This window comes from Notamacropus eugenii, chromosome 1 (genome assembly GCF_028372415.1).
Source record: "Notamacropus eugenii isolate mMacEug1 chromosome 1, mMacEug1.pri_v2, whole genome shotgun sequence".
Lineage (NCBI taxonomy): Eukaryota > Metazoa > Chordata > Mammalia > Diprotodontia > Macropodidae > Notamacropus > Notamacropus eugenii.
The window spans coordinates 73,284,106-73,306,223 of NC_092872.1; the positions used below are offsets into that span (position 1 = coordinate 73,284,106).

At 37.3% G+C, this 22,118-nt stretch overlaps 1 protein-coding gene across 5 annotated transcripts in view; it reads right to left on the reverse strand.

Moving 5' to 3' along the window:
- RASEF (RAS and EF-hand domain containing) overlaps positions 1–22,118 on the reverse strand; it is an 825,381-nt gene that overhangs the window by 349,650 nt on the left and 453,613 nt on the right. The window lies entirely within an intron of this gene.

Consider the following 22,118-nt stretch of genomic DNA (forward strand, 5'->3'; position numbering starts at 1 on the left):
TCTGTAAGCCAAAGTCACAAGTTAGGTACTGAAATGGCATTGTATTAATGCCTATCTTCTTCCTTGGTATTTCTTACTAATAAAGTACTAAAAAAGGACCAATTCAGTGATTTCATTACCTAAGGCAAAAGTCTCCCTTTGCATTAATCAATGTAAATAGGCTTTTACTGGAAATCAGGGATGCATTTTTAGAACTAAGGATATAATGCTTCATTTGGAAATACCATGCACTCTTTTTTTTTATAATTTCTAAGTGTTGCATTAAAAATAGAGAGACCCTAGGTCTGGATGGGATAAATCTGAGTTCACAAAGGACTGCAGAAGCACACGTTTTTTTTTTTACTTTTTACACAGTTTGCTTTTTGCTCCAAGCTCATTTGCATTCAGGCAGGTACAAACAGATCAAGCAAATTGCTGTTCAAGATACTGTTCAGATCAAGCAGGATTTATGCAACAAGAAGTAACTCAAAGTCAAACTCAACTTCTCCTTGCTTTCTATTTATTTTTCCCTCATGATCTAAGGCAATTTCCATTCAGCCAGAGTCGGACATAAATATTGACCAGTGCAATAGCCTCCCAAGGTTACTGCTTAGGTTTGGCTGAACTTCAACTCAGTGTTACCTCATGTACCCCTCTGAAAGCAGAGGTTAAATCATCTCTTTTCATTTCTTAATTCCCTTTGCATCTTTCCCCTCACCAGATAATCTAATTTAAAAATAGATCAGATTGGATCGATCCCAGGCTCACTAATTTTCCCTAGAATATGTCACATAATCTAATCTTAATGTATACATCTGTACCCTACATAAACTAAGGTCTTTGACCTAATTAAGAGACTTATGTTTTGTTATATGCCTCTCTTCTGGAGAGGAAACCAAAAATTCTGCGGTTAAGGAAAGACACATTTCATTGTCTAAAGGTAATCCTATTTTTTCAATGTTCTTCCCCACCCCCATGCTAGAGCAGAATCTCAATTTTCCTTCCAGGCATGGCTCCCTCTTTTCTGGCTAACCTCCTGAAATAAAGAAGAGAACACTGAGGCCTTACATTCTGCTCTGGTATTCATTGTACTTCCACATAGAAAGAGCCAGGATTGTGCTAGGGGAAATGTTGAGGCAAAGCAAAAAAGAAAAAAAAAATGTAGCTACCATCTCCTTTCCAACCTGGAATTCAGACTTTTTCACACTTGTCTTCCTTTCCCTTGTCTTCTTCTCCAGGTCCCCTCTGCTACAGGATCTCATCCAGGTATCACTGACTCATGTGCACCTATGTGCGACATTCCTTTTGTTAGGAAATCATGTGTAACTATGGTAGAAATCTAGATAGGCAGTGAAATTCAGTGGAAAGAGTATTGGGTTTGTGCCAGGCCTAGAGGCCTGAGGGCTACCCGAGTCTTACCTTACCTATCTCAGGTCTTCAGCTGGCCAAACCGGATAAACATATGAGAGAAGAGACTTTCCAGAGTCGAACAAGGGTTAGGCTTTATTCAGGGTCTTGGTTACATGTGCAGGGGGAATTCTTCTTGAGGAGAGAGGAATCTCCCAAGGAGGCAAAGATCTTACAGTAAGAGAATGGAAGTGGAAGTGGAAGAGGGAGAGGGAGAGAGGGGAGAGGGAAGAGAGAAGAGAGGAGAGAGGGAAGAGGGGCCTTCTGTCCTCTAAGGGCCCCTCAGCGCTAAGAGCACCTTCAGGCTTTCCTGACCCTACTTAAGCTCTCCCACCGCATAGTTTGCACCTGAATACCGTGCCTGTTAGACAACAATAGGTGTGCTCAGACCCGGGCCAATCTCGAGGGTGGGGATGCTCTCTCCCAGCACGTTTCCCACGGGAAGAGGGGGAAATGCACGAGATAGCCGGTCTCACACCTCAATTCCCTGCTGTTCCCTGGGGGGCCTCATGAGAACTCTAAGGTTTAGAAGTCCTCACTTTTTACCTGCCCGAGACTGTCCACATGGAACTGAGCTTACACCCCCAACAGGTTTGAAATCAGGGGACCTGAGTTCACACATCAGCTCTGTGTGACCTTGGAGATGTTGGTAATCTGTCTGCTTCAGTTTCCTCATTTTTAAAATGAATGAGTTGGCCACCCAACAACTAATGCTAGAGATGATTCTGTTACATTTACATGGATTTTTTAAATGTTCAGGACTACCTAGAGCGGTGAGTTGGCTGGAATTGTTTCTTGACTTAAATATGTTTTAAAACAATAGATGAAATAGATGAGATCTATGGGATTAAGGTCCACAAAAAAATGATGAAATATTAATTATTTATTAATAAATGAGAAGAGGAGATGATTGTTTTGTAAATAACTTCTGTGAAAAGGAAACTTCTTCTAGAGACAGACAGGGTAGCACAAGAGTTTCCACCATCATTTGTTTTTAACCTGTAAGAGGAAGAATCACAAAGCGGGAGGTCAAGGGGGAAAAAAGCAGAAGCTTTCCTTGTTACACATAAAGAAGTACTCTTTAGGGAGAGGGAATAGCTAATTAGTAGGCACTAAGGAAGCCCTGAATGATTTTTAATTAATGCAGGAAGCCAGTTGAAGTGTCATGAGAGTTCTTAACATCCAACTACAGGTGCCTAGTTGGAAGGTTATGGACAGGTCAACAGCCATCAGTATTTTAAGGAATGCACTATAGGTGAGGAACAGATAAAATCTTCCAAAAACTCTGAAGGAAATCCCAAAGTTCACTTAAGCAGCTATTGATAACAGATGAAGTCAATGGAGGAAAGTGCTCAATGTCTACCTGTTTGTATATATGCAAATAGTCTTTCTATTGTATCATTGCATTGCGATTTAGCTTTGTAAAGTAAAGGTATTCATTAAAAATAAATAATGTTATTTCAATAGTTATATGTTATGTGTATATTTTTTTCAGCAAAAGCCATAATAGATTGCTTTATCATGGTGTGGAGGTGACCCACAGATTTGAATGCTATACTATTAGAGGTTCTTACAGATTCTGTTGAACAGAAAAGTCTCCAAGTACAAGCCTAGGAAAAATGATAAGTTTGCTATCTTTGTTGAGTATAGATAACCTCCTCACTAGAAAGCTGGACATTGGCAACCCATGAAATGAACAAGAATACAGAACTCACCTCTATCCAGTATGGATCTTTTCCTTTTTTCAGTGAGTCTTGAAAATGCACAAGGACAAAGTGTCCTAAAAATTCCATTGAACTTAGATCACCAATCAATCATAATTTAACTGGAAGCAAGATGGATGCCCATAGATAAGGAGATTGCTGAATAAATTGTGGCTTTTGAACGTAACCGGATAAAGTTGTACCATATGGAAAAACAAAGTAGAGAATGCATAGTAATTTGGAAGAACTTTATGAGCTAAATTTACCGAAAAAAAGCAGAAAAAATTAATCACCTACTGCCTGTTTGACCACAAGCAAGTCACCTAAGCTCTGTGAGCTTTAATTTACTTGCTATTTAAATAAGAAGTTTGAACTAGATGACTTTTAAGGCCCCTTCCATATCTAAATCTTAGGTCATTAAATCAAACAACATTCAATGAAAATCGACTACATACTTGACAACAAACTAGGCACTGGGAAAACAAAGATAAAAAGAAAAGATTTCCACCACAAAGAGTTTATATTTTATCAGGAAAAATAACATGTCCACATATAAGTAAGTAAACTGAAAATATTCACAACATAGAAGAAAGGTAATTTAGGAAGGTTACTATTTGGAAAGTATGTTCGTCCTTTGCTGCTGAAGAAGACTATGTCATCTGAGAAATAATGACATGACTTGCACTTAACTTTGTTTTGAGCAAGGGAGGTCATCAGCCTCACTTCTCACTTCTGGTCACTGAATCCAGTGACCAGATATTCATCAGCATGACTGGAGATGACCCAGGATGAGGCAATTGGGGTTAAGTGACTTGCCCAAGGTCACACAGCTAGTGAGTATCAAGTGTCTGAGGTGAGATTTGAACTCAGGATCTCCTGACTCCTGCACTACTGCTCTATCCACCACACCACCTAACTGCCCCAAGTTTGGAAAGTATGCAAATGGCAGAGGAAGAGAAAGATCAGAAATACTAGAATGTAAGCAGTGGCATTTTATTTTCTCTACTTAATACTATTATATTTTTTCCAATTTCATTTTTCAGTTTTCAATTTTCATTTTTACGAAATTTTGAGTTTCAAATTTTTGCCCCTTCATCCTTCCTCTCCTCCCTTCCCAAGACATCAAGCTGTCTTATATAGGTTATAGAAGTACGATCATATTAAACATATTTCCACAATACTCATGTTGTAAAAGAAGAACCAGAACAAAAGAGAAAAACCACAAGAAAGAAAAAAATTAAAAGATTATGCTTTGATCTGTATTCAGAGTCCATAGTTCTTTTGCTGGATCTGAACAGAATTTTCCATCATGAGCCTTTTCAAATTGTCCTTGATCATTATATTGCTAAGAAGAACTAAGTCTATCATAGTTAATCATTTCACAATGTTGTTGTTACTATGTACGATGTTCTCCTGGTTCTGTTCGCTTCACTCAGCATCAGTTCATGTAAGTCCAGATTTTTTTGGAAATCTGCCTCCTCATCATTTCTTATTGCACAATAGTATTCCATTACATTCATATACCACAACTTGTTCATACGTTCCTCAATTGATTGGCATCCTTTCCAATTTTTTGAAGCCACAAAAAGAGTTACTATAATTATTTTTGGACATATATATCCTTTTCTCTTTTTATGATCTCTTTGGGATACAGACCTAGTAGTGGTATTGCTGGATAAAAAGGTAAGCAGAATTAGGTTGCCTTTTGGTCATAGTTCCAAATTGCTCTCCAGAATGGCTGGACCAGTTCACAGCTCCACCAACAATGCATTAACATTCCAATTTTCCTACATCTTTTCCAACATGCATCATTTTCTTTTTCTGTCATTTTATCCAATCTGATACGTGTGAGGTGCTACTTCAGACTTGTTTTGATTTGCATTTCTCCAATCAAAAGTGATGTAGGACATTTTTTATATAACTATAGACAGCTTTAACTTCTTCCTCTAAAAACTGCTGCTTCATATCCTTTGATCATTTATTAGCTGGGGAAGAAATTGTATTCTTATTATATATTTGATTCTCTATAAATTTGAGAAATGAGGCCTTTATCAGAGACACAGACTATCAAAATTGTTTCTCAGTTTTCTGCTTCTCTTCTACTCCTTATTACAATAGTTTTGTTTCTACAAAAACAATTTGATTTAATGGAATCAAAATTATCCATTTTGTATTTCATGACATCCTCTATCTCTTGTTTGGTCACATATTCTTCCTTCTCCCTTGCTCTCCTAATTTGCTTATGGTATCACCCTTTATATCTAAATCATATACCCATTTTGGCATTATCTTGGTACATGGTGTGAGATGTTGCTCTGTGTGTAGTGTCTGCCATACCATTTTCCACTTTCCCAGCAGTTTTTGTCAAATAGTGAGTTCTTATCCCAGAAGCTAGAGTTTGGGGTTTATCAAACAGTGGATTACTACAGTCACTTACTACTGTCCTGTGCCTTATGTACCTAACCTATTCCACTGATCCACCACTCTGTTGCTTAGCCAATTTATTTTGTTGAACATTGTCCCAGTTATATATAAAAATTTTGACATTCCTTTTCATTTTACTTTTGAGTTCTAAATTCTCCCTCTCCCTCTTACCTATTCCTCTCCCACCCTTTGAGAAAGCAAGTGATATGATACTGAAATAAAACTTTTTAAAAAAAGATTTGTGGAAATGCACTGGCGAATACTTCATGGATTGGAAGTTGTAGACATTTTTACATCTGCATGGGGGGAAGGGTTGCAGTACCCAAAAGAACCAAAAAAAAAATCATTAAACAATTGAAAATTCAGATATATTTTTATAAGACAAGAATAATTGTTCAAATAATTTACCATGTCTGATTTTTTTTCAATTACTGAAGTTAGTTAACAGTTGAAGTTAGTCAATTCACTAGACTTACAAGTCCATTGCTATGTACAACTATACATCTAATAACAATTTCCAGAACTGCAGGCATGTTTCCTTTAAGAGGACTATCATCTCCTAAGGATCAGTGTTGCACTTTCACTCTATTAATAGCGGCAAACATTATACATTTCCTGAATTTTCCAACCCAGTAGAATTTATCTGCTCCATTTTCTCTGGGTATTATTCTCTACTATACCTAATATGATAAACTCAATACCTCAAAACAGATATTTGAAGTTTCCATAACAGTTAGATAGTTATTCTCTCTCTCTCTCTCTCTCTCTCTCTCTCTCTCTCTCTCTCTCTCTCTCTCTCTCTCTCTCCCCCTCTCCCTCTCCCTCTCTCTCCCTCTCTCTCTCTCTCTCTCTCTCTCTCTCTCTCTCTCTCTCTCTTTCTCTCTCTCTCTCTGTATCTGTGTCTTTCTCCATCTGTCTCTGTCTGTCACTCTCTCTCCATATATACATATACATATACATATTTTATGTATATACACAAATACACATATATATGTAAACACATATTAGATACAGCTATATAGTTATTTACAAAAAACTGAGTCCTTCAACGCTTTATCACAGAGGAATGACTGATGGTGAGAATTCTAGGCATTGCACCAGGTTGACGGTTAAAATATTTTGATGAGGGAAAAGAGATTAACACCATGAACATAATGACCTGCTTTGCTATTAAGAAAGGCTAACCCTAGAAGCAGATAGTATCCTTACCCCTTCCTGTACAAAACAGACAAGATGGTGGTTTTGGCAAGGACCAGAGCTGTGCCAATCCTGGAAATAACAGGGTGATTGCAATTGGAGAAACTAATATTTCACATTCATAAAATGTTTTCCTTAATGAATGCTTAAATACTATTATAGGGCTATGAGGCAACATAGGAGAAATAATTTCCTGATCACCAGTAACAATCAATATTAAATTATTTAATTACTACCTATACAACCAGACTTCACAGTCAACACAGGGCAAGTAATTTGGTCAATTATCCAAACAACAGAAATAAAAAAAATCTACTTTTGTCGCAATTATCTAGGTAATTAATGATTTTTCGAGACATCATGACAGAGTGAATAGAGAGCTGGCTGCAAAGCAAAGAAGTCCTTGATTCATGAACAACTTCTGCTACTTATTGACTGTATGATCTCAGGCAAATCACTTAACCTCTTAGTTCTCAAGACAGCTCTCTAATTATGAGTGTCAGAGAAATTAACCAACCTACATCAGTAGAGGAAGTTTTCTCATATGGAAGCCTCCTGTACCATAGAACTTGCATGTCCATTCCCTTTCCTTAATGTTGGATCATCTCTAGTCATCCTGATCTATATCTTCTATATCAGATGATTCCAGAGGAGAAAGTGAGGCTGGGGACTTTGCACAGCCCTCCCTCTCTTAAATCCAAGTCACTTGCAAGTCATGGCATCATCTTCCTGATTCCATGGTCCTCTTTGAGAACAAAGGGCAAACAGCACCAACATAGCTAATGCTACTTTGATTTGCCTAAAGGATCATATCAATATTCTGTTTATTTTTTAGCTGAGGAAATCTAGGCATGTAATTTATAAAGTAGATGGAATTATATTTTTAAATTATTAGTATATTGCCACTTCTGAGTTTTTCCTAATTCTAACAATTGATTTCAAATAACCATAGTAAAAGTTAATTGGAAAAGTTGCCAACAATAGTCGTGTCAAGTTGATCTGAAATAGTAGTGCAATGTTAGACTCAGACTCAGGAAGAGTTGTGTTCAAATTCTGACTCCAATATCTAAAAATGTGTGTGGTCAAGAGCAAATCACAACCTCTCTGAACTTCAGTTTCTTTATCTTAAAGGGACAATACTAATACCTGCCCTATATTACAAGGTTTTGTGAGAAACAAATGAGATAATTCAGGCAAACAGCTTTGCTAAGCTTAAAGCACCATATAAATGCCAGTTTATGAGTGGGTGGAATCACTATAAAGAATTTTAGGTGGAAGAGGGGCATGTGCAAGAATCAGTAGGCATGAGTTATAATACATGATACCCACACCAAGGACATCACAGATCCATGGACATTAAATCAATCAACAAATGTTTAAATAGTTCCTACTACATGTCAGGCATTGTGTTAGATTCTGGAGATCAAAAACAAAAAAGGAATAGTTCCTGTCCTCAAAGACTTTATATTCTATCAGGGAAATAATCTTTTATTGTTTTTTTTTTCTTAGGCATTCATAACAGAAAGAATAATGATGGTAATTTGAGGCACTGTGACTGGTTTGTGGAAAGAGATACTTCAGATATCAATGGGGAATAAGCATTGTAGAGATAACCATCTGCCTGGCTAAAAGATGAAGGTGGCCCTAGAGGAAGCCTAAGGTGACCACTTGTACCAGAGCCAGGGCTGATGCATATTTCAGTACCACTCTTCTGGCTATGCATTAAGGCTAGAGTGCCAGGGCACATATCCTAACAAATATTCACCAATCTAAAATGAATTCTACTCCCAAGTATAGGTAGATATGAAAGGTGAGGGCACTCTTTTTCTTTGGGCTTTCTTTTTCTAGCTATCTAGAGTGGTACCAAATCAAAGCAAATTTTGTTGGGAATTATTTCTCTCTACCTTTGCCCCTTGGCTTTTCTTTTTTCAAAAGAAAAAGGGAATGATAGAGAAGTTATGTGCTCTGAAAAGTAGTCCTGACAGAGGTCTTCTAGAGAGAAATTGGAAAAAAAACAAAAACAAACATCTCTCTTTAGGTGTTTCCAGATTTGAGCACAGACCTGCTCTGAAACCAGGGCAGGGGCTGAATTCCCTTTAAAGCTGATCCTCTATACTGCTATACTGTGATTCTAGGTCTTTCCAATTTTCCCTTGGGAAATAATTTTAGTTTAAGCTTCAAAACTATTGCTTACCTGCAAAATTCTATTACTTAGTTTTGAAGATTCATTATGTAGCTTCATAACCTGTTTTGAGATGTAATTTGTATTTGAAAGAGATTCAAAAAGTAAAGCAAGTGATAGTTCATTATTCTGTAATTATATGTTTAAATACATATGATTCACCAATAAATGATGGGTTTTATACTCCCCACCCCCTATATCAGGCTATACACCACAGATTGTATACATTAATGAAACCGCTCTGAAAAATATGACATTATTGGTGATGAACAAGATGATTTTTATCATTTAATATTCCTGCTATTTCAGTGATTATCTTATTGTTTGTAGGATAACATAGAAGCTCTTTCACCCCTAACAATTCACATCTAAAGACCTTCACAGCCTGGCTCCTATCTAACCTTCCAGGCTTCTTGAACATGACTCTTCATTACCCACTCTCTATTCTAACCAAACCAGCCTGCTCAGCATTCTGTTACCTATCTCTGTATCTGCACAGGCTGTCACTCGTGTGGAGTGCACTCCCTTTTCACCTTGGCCTCTTGGAAGGAAGACTTAGCTTCCTTCAAAGCTCAGTTCACATGATTTCTCCTATGAGGAAGCCTTTCCTGATTCCTTTACTTGTTAATGCTCTCACATTCATAGGGATTTGAGCTGGCAGAGGATAGTGAAACCTTTCAATATCCTCCCTCTAGCAACATTAAACAGGAAAGAGACAGGGATGGTATCTTTAGACTTCAATCAGGGGAATAAATCTCCTTTTTAATGTCAACAACTGAGGTAAATCTCCTGCCTCCCCAACTTAGTTACAGCTTCTGGCCATTACTTAAATTCAGCCCCAAAATCTACTGCTCCCTTTACTACTAGACACTAGAGGACTGGGTTCTAACCCTAGACCCTCTCAGGGAATATATTTAGAGGCCTCTTCATTCTATAGCCTATTGCTATATAGAGGAAGTATCAATTCCATTATGTTTCATCAAATTATTCAAGAAAAATAATGCCTTGTTTCCATGACATGTCGCCATTTTACTATAAACCCACACCCAGATGGTCATATTTTAGATCTCATCCTCACCTGTCACCATGTCACCTCCATGATTCTGAAATTTTCCTGCTGTCCATAGTACCTTATCTTTACATCTCCCCCTGTGCCTCATTCTCCCTAAACCCATTTTTCATTCTCACTACAACTCCTAACCTCTTCATATTCCTTTATCTCTCTCAGTATATCTGACCTCATCTTTCTCTGTTGAAGGTCTCAAAACCTAGATTGTTCAATTCCATATATGCCATCCTCTAACCCCAGGTACCTTCTGCCCTTTGTCTCATGGTTTAGTTGTTGTTGTTCAGTCTTTTCAGTCATGTCTGATTCTTTTTTATTTAATGTTGGATTCTTCATGACCCTATTATGGGTTTTCTATGCAAAAATACGGGAGTGGTTTGCTATTTCCTTCTCTAGCTCATTTGACAGATGAGAAAACAGAGGCAAACAGGGCTCAGTGACTTGTCCATGGTCATATAGCTAGTAAGTTCCTGAGGTCAGATTTGAAAGGAAGAAAATGAATCTTCCTGATTCTAGGGGCTCAGCACTCTATCCACTGTACCCTCTAGCTGCCCATGTTGTTTATTTCATTTTGCCAAAACCTAACCCAAACTTCTTTTCTCCTGTTTGCCTGCTACTGAACCCTGTTAGAAGAAAACATAACATTGTACTGATTGAATCCCCGAAAAAATTGTCTAATATGTACTGTGCCTTCCTTGTTGCAGAGTAGTGTTTTATGCACCCGAGTGACTACCATTCACTTTGCATGGGGTATTCCAGGCCTACGCTTCTCAAGTACTCTATAGCATTTTTTCTTCCAAAGAAATTGTATTAAAGTTTTACTAATAAAATTGAGGTCCAGTAACCAATCTGAATCTCTTCTGGGCCTGCTCTAACTCAGGTCAGTATGGTAGTTCAGGACCAGCATTAGAATTCAGTGAGATGTTCATAGATTATTAAAAAAAATAGAGATTGAAGTAAATTTGGAGGGAAAAAATAGAGGTCCACTCATACACACACACACACACACACACTTATATGTGTACATTTAGTTTTCTATACCTCCTCCAGTTGAATGTAATCACCTGGAAGGCACAGATAATTTTATTTTTTGTCTTTATATTCCCAGATCTTCACACATTGCAGGTCCTTAATAAATATTTGAAAAACTGAATGGAATTGACTGAAATCCCTCTTCCAAGACCATCTTCTGCAAGAAGGTTTACTTTATCTTCCACCCATATCTATTCAGTCATAAATTTATATCTTCTAAGAGAGTATATAGCACTTTCTTTTATCCTATTTAATACATATCAAATGCTGTTTCAGTCTATAATTGTGTACATAAAATAATCCCTCAGCACATTGCAAGCTTTCTAAAGTAGGTACCAAGGAGGCAGAATAGTACAGGAGAAAGAGGACTAGATTTGGAGTCAGATAGCCCAACTTTGCTACTTATGACCTGTGTAGTTTTGAACAAGTCACTCAAACTCTTCAGGTTTTAGTTAACTCATCTGTTAAAAGGAAATGTCAGCTAGATGACCTCTGACACACATTCCAGCCCTAAATCCATGATCTCATATCTTATGTAAACTTTGCATTTAACTCACTAAAAAACACAGTTATTTAGAAGCACTTGTTGAATTAAATAATTAAAATTTTACTGTAATAATAAATGTAGAGCCCTTAAAAGATTCATTATTTCACTGATGGATGGCCTTACTTCATAGAAGTATATTAAAGTTTCTCCTATCTTATTTGTTTTATGAGTTGAATTCCATCTCTCATACAAATACAAAAAGGCAGGCATTCCCTACCTTGCAGGGTCTTATATTCTAGAAAGGAAAGAGAACAAATATATGGGACTAATGGCCAGGAAGGAGTATTTTGATTTTGAAAGTCACAGGGCTGATAGATGGAGCCATAGTAAAATATAATACCATCCCTTCTCTAGTAGCAATAGCAGTATTGATTTTACTATGGTTTGAGAAGACTGAGGAGAAATGAAAGCAGAGGGTACCACAGTAGCAAGGTGCCTGGTGAGAAAGCCAGGAAATGAAATGTCCACAGTGTAGTCACTCCTCATCTTCCCTCTTTGAATCATTATCATTTTTGTTTGTTTTCATTTTAAGAGATTCTTCCAAACAATCAGTGCAATTAGGTATGCTGTGGTTATATACCAACAGCCAGCACAGGACTGGGTCATGAGTTGGGTAGCTTATTTCCCAGGCCTAGAGCAGAGCTGTGACTAGCAGCTTTTGTACCTTGGACAAGTAACAGTGGTTGAAGTCAGTGGGAGTATTCACTTGAGGTCTATGGAGTTGGTGGAGGGAAGGGGACCATGCATAGACTACCAAAAGGTTTTTAAGCTACTTAAAGGGGAGGAAGTTTATCTTAGGACAAGACTATCACAGAGGGGACAGATTAGGCAGATGGGATCTGGAGATGTGTTGGACCTTTCTGCTTTCCTATGGTTGAGAGAAACTCTGGTCACCCAGTCCATGTTATACTTCTGTTGGGGAATAAGGACCTGGTTATCAACCCCTTAAAATCTTAGCTCATGTGCCTCCTCCTAAAGCTTTTCCTCATCATCATAGTTATGTATGTTATGTGCCTTCTCATACTTAACTTGCATTTTTTTTTATCTATGGGCATAGTGTACCTCTCAAGGAAATGTTTTCCTTTTTCCAGCTCCTAACAGGATATCTTGGATGCAATAGGTACTTAATAAATGTCTGTCTATCTGTCAACTGACAAGTGATTAAATAAATCATGGTTCCTTCGCACCATATTGCATGTATTATAATATGACTACAATGTAATGTATGATAATTTTCAGTAAATCAGATATGATATGACCTAATGCAGAACTAGAAAAAAATATAGAAAATGACTTACCAATGTAAACAAAAGGAACAATTAAATTAAGGCAGAATGTGGTGTAGTTATAATGACCAAAAGGAGTTAAGAAAATGAACCTCACTCTTTTAGTTGAACTATGATTGTGCAAAGCTGAACTGCTGTTGGGCAAGGCTGATTTGTCAGCTGGTTTTGCCCAATTAATTTTTTTTTTTGGTTACTAAGAAAGGTTCATGTGTGTTGGTGGGGAGGAGCTGACTAGAAATTTGTTGCTGATCAGTCATTTCAGTTGTGTCTGACACTTTATGATCTCATTTGGGTTTATCTCAGCAATGATACTGGAGTAGTTTGCCATTTCCTTCTCTAGTTCATACTACAGAAACTGATGCAAGCAAGGGTAAGTGACTTGCTCAGGGTGACATAGATAGTAAGTGTCTGAGAACAGATTTGAAGTCAAGAAGATGAGTTTTCCTGATTTCAGGCCTAGCACTCTATCCACTGCACCACTTAGCCCCTAGAAACGACTGTAATGTAAAAGCAAAATGCACTAATAAAAATAATAATAATCAAGCAACAATCATTTATTGAGGGCCTACTATGGGTCAGGCAGTATGCTAGGAGGGAAAAAAGAAGAAGAGGAAGAAGAGGAAGAAGAGGAAGAAGAAGAAGAAGAAGAAGAAGAAGAAGAAGGAGAAGGAGAAGGAGAAGGAGAAGAAGAAGAAGAAGAAGAAGAAGAAGAAGAAGAAGAAGAAAGGAAGGAAAAATGAGAAGAAAAGTAGTAGTAGCAGTAGTTGTAGTAATCACATGAAACCTTGTCCCAAAGATCTCACCTTTTTTTGGAAAACAGAGAAGAAAATCATATGGAAAAGCAATGAAGTATCATTACTTTCATCATTCTGTCTGCCACTGGCATTGTAAAGATGCTTTTAGTGAGCTCTATAGACAATGAATTTACATCCTAATATGTATATGTGACCACAAAAGCAGTTATTTTATTTACCTGTGTAATAGTCCCTAGAACTTTAAATATAAAAGAATAATAACAGGGTAGTGACTTATCCTTGGGCCATTTCTATCTGAACTCAATTAAAATTTTTTTAAAAGAATGAGATGAAGACAATGATAATAATATCTACAAAACAAAGATATTTTGTGGAATCAAACTGTGTTGAATCTGGTTTAAGAAATTTACTCATAAAGCAACGAAGCTAGGCAGCAGAGCCAAGATGGCAGAGTAGAAAGGCGCGTATACTCTAGCGCTTCCACCACAGCCCATAAAACACCTGCAAAGAATGACTGTCAACAAATTCTAGAGCAGCAGAAGCCAGAGAACAATGGAGTGGAGGAGATTTACAGCCCAGGGTGACCTGGAAGGCCAATGGGCAAGGTCTGTTGCACCAGAAATGGAGCAGAGCACAGTCCAGCCTTGGCCAGGAGGAGCAGGACCAAAGCAGACCTCAGGGGCAGAATCCCCAGCAGCAGCAGAAGTTCTCAGATCCCTCAACCACAAACACCAAAGGCAGCTTCAAAGGGCAATGAGAAAGCTTTTTCACTTCAGTGACAAGGGAGCAGGGTCCTCCCCTAGCCCCGGCCCCAGGCATCATGGAGGCAGGAACAGCAGCAGTAGCAATCAGTGGTAGCTGTAGTGGTGGTGGAGTTCCCAGGTCAAGGAGAAAATATTGAAAGCAATTATAAAGAAACAATTTGAGTATTGTGGAAATACAATCAGGATAACACAAGATCTAGTGTCTTCTACAATAAGGTATGGAAGGGCTTGGAATATGATACTCCAGAAGTCAAAGGAAATAAGATTACAACCAAGAATCACCTGCCCAGCAAAACTAAGTATAACACTTCAGTGGAAAAAATGGTCATTCAATGAAATAGAGGACTTTCAAGCATTCTTGATGAAAAGACCTGAGCTGAAAAGAAAATTTGACTTTCAAACACAAGAAACAAGAGAATCATGAAAAGGTAAACAGGAAAGAGAAATCACAAGGGACTTACTAAAGTTGAACTATTTACACTCCTACATGGAAAGATAATATTTGTAACTCTTAAAACTTTTCTCAGTATCTGGGTAGTTGGAGGGATTACACACACACACACACACACACACACATACACACACACACACACACACACATACACACACAGACAGAGACAGAGAGCACAGGGTGAGTTGAATGAAGGAATCATACCCCCAAAAAAATAAAATTAAGAGGTAAGAGAGGAATATATTGGGAAGAGAAAGGGAGAAATGGAATGAGGCAAATTATCTCTCATAAAAGAGGCAAGAAAAAGCTTTTTCAATGGAGGGGAACAGGGGAGAGGTGAGAGGAAAAAAGTGAAGCTTACTCTCATCACATTTGGCTCAAGGAAGGAATAACATACACATTCAGTTTGGTATGAAAACCTTTCTTACACTACAGGAAAGTAGGGGAGAAAGTAGGATAAGCAGGGGGGGGGGGTGATGGAAGAGAGGGCAAATGGGAGGAGGGAGCAATTAGAAGTAAACACTCTTGGGGAGGGACAAGGTCAAAAGAGAGAACAGAAGAAATGGGGGGGGCAGGATAGGATGGAAGGAATTATATTTAGTCTTATACAACATGACTGTTACGGAAGTCATTTGCAAAACTATACATATTTAGCCTATATTGAATTGTTTGTCTTCTCAGTGGGGATGGGTGGGGAGGGAAGAAGGAAGAGAAGCTGGAACTCAAAGTTTTAAGAACAAATGTTGAGAATTGTTTTTGTGTACAATTGGGAAATAAAAAATACAAGTTATGGGGTATAGGAATTTATCTTGCCCTACAGGACAAGAGAGAAGATGGGGATAAAGGAAAGGAGGGGTGTTAGAAGGGAGGACAGATTGGTGGAAGGGGTAATCAGAATGCAAGGCGTTTTAGGGTGGGGGAGCGGAGAGTTGGGGAGAAAATTTGGAACTCAAAATTTTGTGGAAATGAATGTTGAAAACTTAAAATAAATTTTAAAAAGCAATGAAGCTATCCTCAAACAATCACCTCTTGCTTAGCATAGTTCTCCTTCTATAAATAGATCCTTTGCTGAATGTGAAAATACCTGCAATATACTTTGGCTCTTTGCCATTAGCCCACCAACCCAGCATGCACATTTATTAGAATTACAAAATCAACCTGCTCATTTCCAGCTGGAGCCTGTGACCATCAAGGTTGAACCCAGAAGAGCTTTTACAACCAATTGATAATGCCCTGAAAAAAGAGAGTTTTCCACTGGTAATGCCTAAAGGCCCTGGAGTATAGAAGGAGGCACCACAGTGATAAACATCTGACATTTTCATTTGCAAGTATTCATGTTTCATTTTAGATAATGTTTGCCCTATTTACTTCTTAGGCAGCAATGCATCAAATATCCTACAATGTAATCCTTCTCTCAGCACTTACCAATGAACTATGAAATAGTATTAAATAGAATTAATTAGAAGTTTTAATGAATCATGTCTGTCCTCATTTATTATACAATGTAATTTTCTAGGAGTGATTAATTATGAGCTACAGATGACTGAATGGTTAATGTAGTTTGTTAACCTTACTAAGGAGCTATAGTACACAGTCAGTCACTTTTCTGCTGTTTATTGGCACATGGTTATTTACCCACTATCACCTTAAGTGAAAGGAAAGGTTTTAGTGACGTTGCCATTTAGGTGCACAGTCAGCTAATCATTTACTCACTGAGTTTTTTGCCTCGCCTTATTTTAGCATTACATAAGTTGAAAGACAGTTGGTGTGGGTGCTGGAATGGTTGAGGATGTGTTGTTGTAGGAAAGGGAAAAGGAGTCCATGTTACATTTGGGAGATTTCACACAGGGCTAACATTAGTCTTTTTTTTTTTAATAGAAGTTATACCTATATATAAAACCACTTTACATAATACAATGCCATCCCTTTCAACCAGACTTCTTGAGTATGGAGTGACTTGTTCTAAAATGGTATCAATATATATATATATTTCCTTTCAAGAAAAGAGCAAATTGCTGCTCCAAGAATATAATGGAAAATTACTGTACAAGAAAACATAGACGAAGAATAGAAGGGGAAACTTAGATGAAGTGGAAAAAGGGGAAATAAGCAGAACCAGAAAAACAATATACATAATGACAAAAAACAATGTCCTATGCTCTACTTGGAAAAAAAAACACAACTACCAACACTACCAGCAAGAAGTACAGCAATGGGCAACAACAAAAAATTAAAATTAAATGCTAAATAATTATAATGGCCAAGTTTGCCCTGGGAAAAGAGAGAAGAAAATGAATTTCCCTATTTTTCCAGAGATGGATGATTGTAGCAATGGAACATTATATGTACATATTATTAGACTTGGCAGATATACCGTATTTCACTGTATAATCGTTACAGATTTTATGCCAAATTTTTGCAAAAATGTGGGGTACGACTATTACGTGAAGCTTTTTAATGTGCCAGTATTTGGGTGCACAATTATGATTCATGGAATACTTGTGAATATACATTAAAATTGAATACTGATAACGTATGTGAACTTAATATATGTGAATTTAATACATGAGATAAGTGCATATACATATGCCACTGGTTAATATATTTCTGCTCTGTTTACCTTTTAAGTGGCTTGATAAACAGAATTATACCATGTGACAATTATACAATAAAAGGTTAGAAACCAATTTTTGGATTGAGAAAAAAGGGAGCCATCATTATGCACTGACAAGGATTAGGTGGTGAAATATGGCATTGGTTAGTTTTGCAAAAGTTTTTCTTATTCATGTTTTGGTCTTTCTTGAAAACAATGAATTTCTGGAGAAAATAAAGAAGAAGGATATCTTTGGGGAATATAGCTGTTACAAAAAAATACATTTAAAATAGTATAGAAATTATCTTCTGCCTGCTAACAAGAAAAGTCATGGATATTTGGTTAAATTCAATTCAATTAAATAATTCAAAAAACATTTATGAATTACGTGTTATGTTTCATGTGCTTGGGATACAAAGACAAAAGTTATAGAACAGTTTCTTATTCATTTTCATAGTTTCTTGACCAGAAGTTCCCTTCTCCAATGAATACGCAGGTCTGGACTCTGCCTCTATTTCCCCTCTCTCCTACAATGGAGATATCACCAGTAGGATAGACCAAGAGAGGAAATTCTTATCCACTTCCAGAGAAAGGACAATGGAGTCTGAACACAGAGAGAAGCAGACTATTTTCTTTTGTGTTTTGTTTTTTCCTTTCTCATGGTTCCTCTCATTTGTTCTGATTTTTTTGTACAACATGACTATTGAGAACAATATGTTTAACAGGAATATATATGTACAGCCATATCAAATTGCATGCCATCTTGGGGAAGGGAGAGAAGAAGGAGAGGGAGACAATTTAAAACTTATGGAAGTGAGTGTTGAAAACTAAAATAAATTAACTAAAAAAAATGAAAGCAAAGTCTTCCCGGAGGTGGCACTTCAGTTGAATCCTGAAGGAAGGGAGCACAGCTAGAGGCAGTAGTGAGAAATAGGGGCATTCTGTGGAGGAAGAAATCTGGATATATGTGTGTCTCTGTGTGTCTCTGAAAGAGATAAGACTGTGACTTCAATTAGGCAGAAATACCATAGAGGCATAACAACAACACACAAACTCAGGTCACAACACCTGGGTTATTTTTCTTTCTTTTTTTTTCACTTGGCCATTTTGTTGAGGATGAAATGGATGCTTTATGTTGTTCAACATGTACACTAGTCTTTTCTAATTGAAAGTTAGCACAGTTGGACAGCTCCCTGGTGGCAGGACAAGCCACAATAGAGCATGTCTATCCCATATGTGGTGCTTCTCTAATCAAACTCTACATTCATCTTCTACCTTTCCAGAACCTTAGGACACCAGAACCTAAGCAAGGCAACTTAGAAATTCAATTCCCCTCTATCATCCCAGGGAAAAGGAGAAAGATGGAAAATATCACCTTAAAAACCTAGAAGCATAAGCTAAAACCACAAAGAAGGATGATAGACTGCAAACTGGCCTTGGTTTTGCCAGCAAGGTGAACAAGCAATGTCAAAATGGTTAGAGCTAAGAACCACTGCTAGTGATTCTGTGAAAGACTCAAAAAGACTCAAAAAAGGAAGGCCAAGAGGAATGGCAATGACATTCAAATCATTTTACCTAAAAAGAGTAAACCATAAAGGAACTACTCACTGCACAGTTCACAGTATGTGAGTTGTTGTCTGCTTAACAAATTTGTAATTAGAGAGTTCTGAATTCCTAAAGTGAGTGTATGTGATAATGTGTTATCTTTTGTGGAAATTTGTGCCTACCATGCTAATTAAAAACAATAGTAATCACCAAATCTTTGAGAACCTCTATATGATCACAACATGTTAGAAGTGGAAGGGACATTAGAGGCCATCTATACATTGTAAATATGGGGAAATCACTCCCTAGAGACACCAATTGATTTACCTAAAGTCACCAATGGAATAAATAACAGGCCCAAAATTTGAACACAGGCCTTCTCTTATTCTAAGTAAGTAACACACACTTCACTATACTATACTGATTTCCTCAGTCTCATTAGTAACATTAGTAATGGAATTGTGTCCGTTTCTTAACTTTAATTTTAATTTTTGGGCAGACAAGACAGAAAAGGAGCTTACCAGTAGAAAAAGAGCCTTGGGGTAGGGAAGACCTTGGTTTAGGTCTTTCCTCTGACGTAACCTGACTAAGAGACCCTGGCCAAGCTACTTAACCTTCCAATGCCCTAGGCAATTTTGTAAGACTAAATTACAAAGTAGTAGCTGGTTCCCTTTAGTAAAGGGAGTTTCTTCACTAAAAGCTCCATATACCTATGAAATTATAGATCTAATCCCTCTTCCCCTCTGAAAAATGGATAATATTAATTCTTTAAATTGGTAATTTTCCTCACTGGCTGAAATGAAGTTGAGATATTTGAGTCTAAGAAGACTTCTGTTTCTGTTCTGGGTGAACTTCTTTGAAGAAGGCACTTTTTTCCTTCTTTTTATTTTCTTTTTTTTTTTGTTTTTACTGTAGATCTGTGTTGTGAGCTTTTATCTGTAATTGATTTATGAAAGAGTAACTGACATGTGAAGGCATTTATGATGAAATATTCCTACTTTTTTGGCTACAAATACAACATTCTCCCCCAACTAGCCTTCTCTTACATGTGTATATTATTCTTCTCCAGCACTAGATATAATAAAAATGCAAGAAATTGCCCCCAAGAAAGGCAATTCGGCACAAATGAACTGGTTTATTTTTATTCTGAGCTGAAAGATGCTTTCCTTCTTTCTGCCTGGTCATATATAAAATATAAAATCAGAAATAAAGCAGGTGAGCCAGCTACTGCAAAAGATTTTTGGAAAGGGGTTGAGTGATAAGGATGTGCCCATGTATTCTCTCCTTTCCTCTGTCTCAGATTCACTGATGCTCAGGAGGGGAAAAAATAGCACTTAAAAATGCTATATTGGTACTCCTGCTCAATCTATAGCTCCCCTCTCTCATTCCTTCCTCTCAAATGTTGAAGGAAACAAAAAATATACCCTAAGAGCGTTCTTTTGATGCTCATTCAACTCTCCTACTGGGTTTCTCTGACACTCACTTCTTGGTTCCTGCACATATGATTAAAACAAACACCAACACACTCATAAACACATATACAAGGAATAAGGAAGCTGAGTACTGAGATGCAGTCTCTTTTTCACCTTTCTGATAAATCTCTTATATTCCTATCACATCTGCCCAGGCAAGATGGTATCTAGGTTTCAATTAATTTTTTAAAGTATAGACTAGATTTAAAAGAAATTATACCAGTAGCAAATTAATTTGCATTTTGGGTTTTAGATCTCTGGCTTCATCCACTTTTCCATCAATGGTTACCAGTACTTCCCTATACAAACTTCTTTGTTCCTACCAAACTGGTCAGCTTACTCTCCTTAACTGGCTTTATAAAAGCCAGGTAAGTTGAGGTTGATGAGATCAAAGGATCCCATTCTACATAGAATGGTAAACATCAGCCAAGAAAAATCATCTTAAGAAAGGGTCTCTAGACTTTTTAAACCAATCAATCAGTAAAGATTCATTAAGCACTGTCTATATGCTCAGAGGACAGTAGGATATAGCTGGCAGAAAACTGACCTTGGAAACAATGAGATTCGCCTGGATTCACCGACACTGACACCTACCTGGCTGTGCCAAGATATTCCCCATAATCTCTCAGTATCTCCACTCTCATGGACTATAAATTGCAGAGCAGGTATTGAATAACACTAGTAGAGGGAGTTTATTCACTTAGAGTTCCCTGTACCAATGAAATTGCAAATGTACTACAAAAAACTGTGCCAGCACTTTGATAGGTGCTAAAGATACAAAGACAAAAATGCAAGTCCCTGATCTCAAGGAGCTTACATGTACATTTTATATTAAAATCTATGAAAGTCAGTGTGTTAACTTTACTTACAAGGAAGATCATGTGATTAGCAAAATGGCAAACTAGACATTTTCTCCAGTCCTCACTAACTAGAATAAAAAGAATGACATACCTGAAATAGAACACTTACAGCTGAATATTAGGAGAATAAAACAAGAAGGCCAACAAGGTAATAATATCTTTATCCACTAACTATGGAAAATGATTATCCATAGCTCATTCTGTATTGTTCCCCAATAGTTTCCATGTTCCAGTAGGGCACACAAACCAAAATATGGTATTGTGCTTTGAGACCCACTCAGAGACTTCTCTTTTGCTTTAGAGATTCTACCAGCACATCCTAGAACTTCCCATCACCTAGTTACAGCAAGCATTGAACACTGATATTGTCCAATCATGTGAAGAGACTAGGGCAGATGACGAATCAGATTTCCTTCTGCCTAGGGAAAGTTGAAAGCAGGAGAAACTTTGTCATTCCTCTTCTAATCTTAACAATGTACTTTGAATAGAGGAAATTAAGGTTTGGGGAAGAATGCAGAACTGAAATTCATACGGAACCATTTCTGTAGCCCAAGAATCTACTTGGGCAGGCAACAATGCTAGTGAAAAGCAAATTCCCTAGAGAAGGTAAAGCAGGAGGGGAAATTTACAACTTTGTGGTATGCACACAGGGTTAAACCTGCCACCAAAATTTGAGGAGACAGAAAGTGAGTGACAGAGAGATATAAAGAAAATGGCTAAAAGCATCAGATTTCATGAGAAAGAAAATTAAATTAAAAATTGAGAGGACAAGTAGATAATACACAAAAATTAGAAGGGATTATGAGCAGTAAAATATCCAAGAGATTATAAACCTTTCAAAATAAACATTTCTAC